General features: G+C 41.3%; 1 long non-coding RNA gene across 1 annotated transcript; it reads left to right on the top strand.

Moving 5' to 3' along the window:
• The first annotated feature begins 98 nt into the window (after window positions 1–98).
• On the top strand, window positions 99–4,915 carry LOC121812636. The gene is made up of 4 exons (XR_006053210.1): window positions 99–772; window positions 1,340–1,502; window positions 1,627–1,680; window positions 1,761–4,915. It is a non-coding gene; the product is annotated as an uncharacterized LOC121812636 (long non-coding RNA).
• The last annotated feature ends 1,597 nt before the right edge of the window (window positions 4,916–6,512 follow it).

Below are 6,512 nucleotides of genomic sequence, written 5' to 3'. Positions count from 1 at the left end.
GTGTGTGTGTGCGTGTGCTTCACATGGATTATTAAAGAATTTCTTCTTTCTGAGTCTCTGACAGTATTTGGCACAATTTGAGATCAAATTTATTGTGGAAAACTGTCTGTTTGCTTGCCACCATTCTAGTAATTTATCTATTTAGAAGAACTAAAATATTTAGGAATTTAATTTATTGTACCATTCAATATTTTGTATTGATAAATGGGTTGGAAACCGTTGTAATGTTATCAGAGTTATCACCCAAATCAGCAGCTATTTATATCTGGGTTTTAGTTCTTCATTTATGTTCAGTTTTGTATCAGTTGAACTGGTTGAGTCTTGGCTGCTCTCATAAGTGCGTTTCTAATTGTAGTAGCTGTGAAAGTGTGGTTGAGAATGGCTCTGGGTATAAATGCATTCTGTGTAGATCCTGACGGAGTGCTGAAACTGCAGCTCCAATATTTTTCTTTCACTGTGTAAACCCTGTGCTGAAGAAATGAAGATAATACCTTTCAGGCTGAAATCTATCAATATAGATAATGGCTCATATAACTCAGGCTCCAATAAGCTTACATTTTTCATCTCACTCTCCATATTTGATATTAATTGATACCTCTGTTTTCCAACCAGACATCCCAGACTGAGAAACATCTACTGCTGTGGGGTCAAAGCCTACAACATTAAAGACCCACAGATGAAGTGCTGTGCAGGAACACTGTACAATCTGACATCATTAGATGAGCATGGAGGGGATGCGCAGTGCTGTGGATCCATTCTGCAAAAGCCACAGGTAGAGTCAGTGATATTGATGGCGTCAACAAAGTATTTTGTATTTCCTACCACTGCTTCACCCCCTTTAAACAGGCTTCTGCCTGTTGTAGGCACGAAACATGATTTAAAGTTACTTTTGGCTACAGTGGTTAGCATAACTGATGCTAACTTTTAATGCTAGATTTTTTTGTGAAGGAACATGAAGCGTATTTTTTGAAGAAAATTAATTGATATAGGTCTGGGGAAAAACTTAAGAAAGCAGCAGCTCCCTCCCACTACGCCATTGAAAGTACTGTTTAGTAATGAATGTTATACAACTGGAAATCTTCTAAATAGCAAAGTTGAATATCGGGGTTGCACCCATAAAAAGCTTGCCAAATTTTCTCTGCTAATGTTACAATGTTTTTGTAACAAAGAGCTGATAAAATATTACAATGTTTTTGTAACAAAGAGCTGATAACTGAGGATGTAGCAAGATTATTGGCTTAACATGTAATGTGGCCTGACTGAATTAACACAATGCCTCAGTGACTGCAAACAATTATGTTTTTATTAACAATAACACATAATATCTTTTCAAAACCAGGAGATTTGCTGCTCAGGTGAGGACAAAGAGGTGCTTTACACTGTCAAGACAGGATTTGGATGCTGTGGTCACCTCTATTACAACACCACTTTGTGGTCGTGCTGCGCTGGGAGGCTTACATTAATCAATGAATCAGAACAGGATCAGAGAAAGATGATTAATGGTCAGTCGCATACATTTAGATGTCCTCTCACAAAGTAGAACTTCATTTTGTGTCATTTTAACATGATGGCACAGCCCAGATTCTGCATTTTACCAATAATATGTCTATACACTTTTTTTTTCAGAATACCGACATTTCTCTGTGAATAATCTGAACAAAACTTCTCTTTGCAATAAAGGTATGAAATATATACACATGTTGGAATGCCATTGAAAAATAATGTGTATTTGTAATGCAATGTTCTGCATCTCTGTTTAGTGCGCATTGGGATTGTGGAAAGTGTGTCTCTGCATAGCATTGTTTTCAAGAGCATGCTAAAAGTCCATGGGAAGAAGGCCAAAGTCAAAGCTTTGTCTTTGCCGTACACCCTGAAAATAGTTGATCACTGCAGCTCCCCTAAACTGATTCCTGGGAAGATCTATATCTTTAACAACATTAATATTTTCACTGATTTCAATCATCAATCTGTTCTTCAATCACTGCATTTCATTTTTTCCAAGTGTTCACCTTAGACCAGTAATCACATTCTAGTTACAACTGTATTCTTACTTGTGTTACAAAGGTCATCTGCTTGAAGACAGATTAGAAGAAGAGAAAATCATTAAAAGTGCCATATGGGCATTTCTTTCATTTTAGTGCATTGAAGGACAAGAACGTGCAAGTACAAACTACTTCGAGCTTGAAAGTGACATGCACATTGATCCCAGCCAAGCAGCTAGAGTTCTCATTCTGTTTATTTGGGACTGTAGTCTAACTAGTGTGATGGTACACCTAAGGTCATGTTAGAGTAATGCAAAAAAAGATAAGATGAATAAAAATTATTTATTTATAAAACTATTTAAAATGTAAAGTAATTAAGGAAGTAATAACTACTTCAAAATCACCAAGAAATGTCAAACTTTAATTACTTTAGTTACAATTATGTCTTTACTTGTGTTACTTTTTAAAAAAAACAATGAGCAATGTGTAATTTCTTACTGTTTATGGGAACCATCCCATCTTTATGTAACAGTACAACATTCAACCTTACAGACCCACACAACAAAAAAAGAAGATATAAACGTGATCATCTTTAGGTATAGCCACAATTACCAGCAAAGTTAGTGGAAAAACAGGTCAAAATTTTCAAATAGCCAGTTCAGTAGAGTTCTCTGAAATTGACACAGTCATCTTAAGCAGCGGTCCCCAACCTTTTTTGCGCCACAGACCGGTTTATGCCCGACAATATTTTCATGGACGGACCTTTAACACACGTGAAAAGACCCAGGAAAACCGAGTTAACGATCAAAACGATAACAAAATAACGCTGAAAACTGATAAAAACCCTGAAAACCATACATTTCATACCTGAGCCTCTACTCTCGCAGCCTGGTACCAAACGACTCACGGACCGGTACCGGTCCGAGGCCCGGGGGTTGGGGACCGCTGATCTTAAGCACTGCTCAGGGTTTTAGGGTCCTTTTTCAGGTTCTTGACAAGAATTGAATCCTGTTTGCAGCAATGGATAGATGCTTCTCACAGTGAAATCAATGTATTGCACTAATCTCAATTGCTCAATGTTGTACACCACTTTATTTTTTGTGTTTCTGCAAGGTGAGCCCACTTAATTGTTGCATTGTTGCATACATGAAAAAGCTAAAACTGTTTTTTTAAGTCAAACCCACACTATTGAATGTATGCATGTATTATAAATCATATGTTTTATTTTACTAGCTAAAGCTAGAGAACAATAAGCACTTACTTCTGAATTTCATAGATGTTATAAGAATTGCTATTTCTTCTTAACTACCCAACTGTGTTCACCTTTGTGTAAGCTGTAGTTACTTTTTAACGAGAATGTGATTTACGTAATGTGATTAAAGATAGAGTACTGTAACTGGCAGATGCAGAGTGGGTACTATGGATGAGCCCCAGGGGTCCAGGCTCATCCAATAAAGTTATAGTGCCTCCTGAGCTGAATTGTATGCTATACTGTAACTAAGTTACACTAATTCACACAATTTGGTGATTAAAAAAAACGCCAAACAAACCTTGGACCTATCCAGGTCAAACTTTGGGAAGTGCCTTTCTCTTTGAAACCAAAAAAAAAAAAAAAAGATTCGTCAGGTTGTGAAGCTAGTTTTAAATCATGACCCTATTCAAAGGTTTCAAAATAAATGGAAATCTGTTCAAGATATTTACTTAGGTTTATTGAGCCACTTCTGCACTTCTGTCTCTTTTCCTCTGCAATATAAGACAGATGCATTTTTTTAAAAATATTTCTCTGTGAATGTTTGGTGCTATGCATGTATTTATATTTAATTTTCCTATAGAATAGTAATGTGACTTGTGTTGAATGACTCCTGTCAAAGTTGGTTGTTCTTCCAGTTCATATGGTCTGCAATTGACCCAGGGTAAAGGTTTGCCATTTTTGTACTGTATATTGCTTTATTAGAAGTTGCTGACATCTGTCATTTTTTGAGTTGATTTATTAAAGAAAACAATATTGTACTCATAAATGCACATTTATTATTGTCTAATTCTGTCTTCCAACAAACCGATGTAGTTCAAGGGCTTAAAATGAATCCATTAAAATACATAAGACTGGGGCCAGTTTTTTGCACCACCATCTTAAATACAGTAGCCAAGATGAATATTGCCAATCTATCTAACTACGATTTATGTATGTGGCTATGTACTGGTCACATGTGGACAACAGAACTCACTGACATTTGCATACTATGGAGACAAAGTTTAAGACTTGAATTAGGAGAAGTAAGAAAGCAGAATTAAGTTGAAGGCAATCTACTAGTAATTGGCGGAACCACAAAGAGGAACACAACATAGATTTTCCAAAGAAGGTTTGACTGTTGTACTAAATTTTGTATATATTTAAGTTTATTTGAACCACTTTCTAATGCACTGAACTATAATCTTGAAGGCAGAGTGATCAAACGGTATTCAATGTCAAAATTATTCTATACATGTGTAGCCCTGTGTTACGGCCATAGCAGGGCCTCTCTCTCCTGAGGGTGCCTGTGTGGGCGTGTCCCACTACCTCCTGCCTGAGATGCCACCTTTCCCGCCGGTACAGCTGATTCCCATTAGCGATTAAAGGTATTTAAGCCCAGAGCAGGGTGAGCTCTGGGCCAGAGTGCCATTTTGTGTGGGCCCAGCTAGTGAGCTGAGTGTCTTGTGGTGTTTCCAGCTAGTGAGCTGTGTTTGTGGTTTCCAGCTGGTGAGCTGTGCTTTCCTTTTGACTTTTTGCTTTATTTGACCAACGCCTGAGTTTTGTTTGTTTCTTTTATGGTGATAACGGCTTGTCCGTCTCTTTTAGTTGAATAACTTCAATAAAACTTTTATTTAACTGTTTTGCCTCCCTGTCTCCTTTTTCTGACCCGGTCACTTTTGTTGCTTCCCCCTTAACGCCTAGACCCCCCGGGGAACGTAACACCCTGTCTGAAATTTTTCAGGCTTACAGGGTAAAGAAAGTCTACTGTTATAAAAAAATGGTTAAAATATAAATAGTTGATCAAAGGTTTAAAATCATATGCTTTGGTACAAATGTATTTCATTTACAGTTAAGAGTCCAATAAATAAAAGGGTTTCATGATTTAGAGTTGACTTCAATGCTCACGTGGGTAACGACAGCGAGACCTGGAGGGGCGTGATTGGGAGGAACGGCCTCCCTGATCTGAACCCGAGCGGTGCTTTGTTATTGGACTTCTGTGCTAATCACAGTTTGGCCATAACGAACACCCTGTTCGAACATAAGAGTGTCCATAAGTGCACGTGGCACCAGGACGCTCTAGGCCGTAGGTCGATGATCGATTTTGTAATCGTATCACCAGACCTGCGACCATATGTTCTGGACACTCGGGTAAAGAGAGGGGCTGAGCTGTCAACTGATCACCACCTGGTGGTGAGTTGGATCAGGTGGCGGGGGAGGACGCTGGACAGACCTGGTGCACCTAAACGCGTAGTGAGGGTGTGCTGGGAACGTCTAGCAGAGGCCCCAGTCCCGAGATCTTCAACGCACACCTCCGGCAGAGCTTCAACAGCATTCCGAGGGAGACTGGGGACATTGAGTCCGAATGGACCATGTTCAGCGTCTCCATTGCCGAAGCTGCTGCATTGAGCTGCGGCCGCAAGGTGGTTGGTGCCTGCCGTGGTGGTAATCCCCGAACCAAATGGTGGACACCAGAGGTGAAGGGAGCCACCAGGCTGAAGAAGGAGTCCTATCGGGCTTGGTTAGCCTGTGGGACTCCGGAGGCAGCCGACAGGTATCGACAGGCCAAGCGGAATGCGGCTCGGGCAGTGGCTGAAGCAAAAACTCGGGTGTGGGAGGAGTTCGGAGAGGCCATGGAAAAAGACTTTCGGACTGCCTCGAAGAGATTCTGGCAAACCGTCAGGCGTCTCAGGAGGGGAAAGCGGTGCTCTACCTGCACTGTGTATAGTGCTGGCGGAGCGCTGCTGACGTCGACTGAGAAAATTGTCAGGCGGTGGAAGGAATACTTCGAGGACCTCCTTAATCCCACTGACACGTCTTCCGAGGAGGAAGCAGAGTCTGGGGATGAGGGGAATGACCCGCCAATTTCCGGGGGCGAGGTCACTGAGGCAGTTAAACAACTCCTTGGTGGCAGAGCCCCTGGTGTTGATGAGGTCCGCCCCGAGTTCCTGAAGGCTCTGGACGTTGTAGGGCTGTCCTGGTTGACACGCCTCTGCAATGTTGCGTGGAGATCAGGGGCAGTACCTCGTGGACTGGCAGACCGGGGTGGTGGTCCCCATCTTTAAGAAGGGGGACCGGAGGGTGTGTTCCAACTACAGGGGGATCACACTCCTCAGCCTCCCTGGGAAAGTCTATGCCAGGGTGCTGGAAAGGAGAGTTCGTCCGCTAGTCGAACCTCGGATACAGGAGGAACAATGCGGTTTTCGTCCTGGTCGCGGAACACTGGACCAGCTCTTTATCCTCTCCAGGATACTTGAGGGTGCATGGGAGTTTGCCCAACCAGTCTACATGTTTTATCTCTC

This window comes from Haplochromis burtoni, unplaced genomic scaffold, assembly GCF_018398535.1.
Source record: "Haplochromis burtoni strain Fernald_Lab_line unplaced genomic scaffold, NCSU_Asbu1 Contig_700, whole genome shotgun sequence".
Lineage (NCBI taxonomy): Eukaryota > Metazoa > Chordata > Actinopteri > Cichliformes > Cichlidae > Haplochromis > Haplochromis burtoni.
The sequence above is the reverse complement of the archived record's forward strand: the minus strand, read 5'-3'. Positions and strand labels throughout refer to the sequence as shown.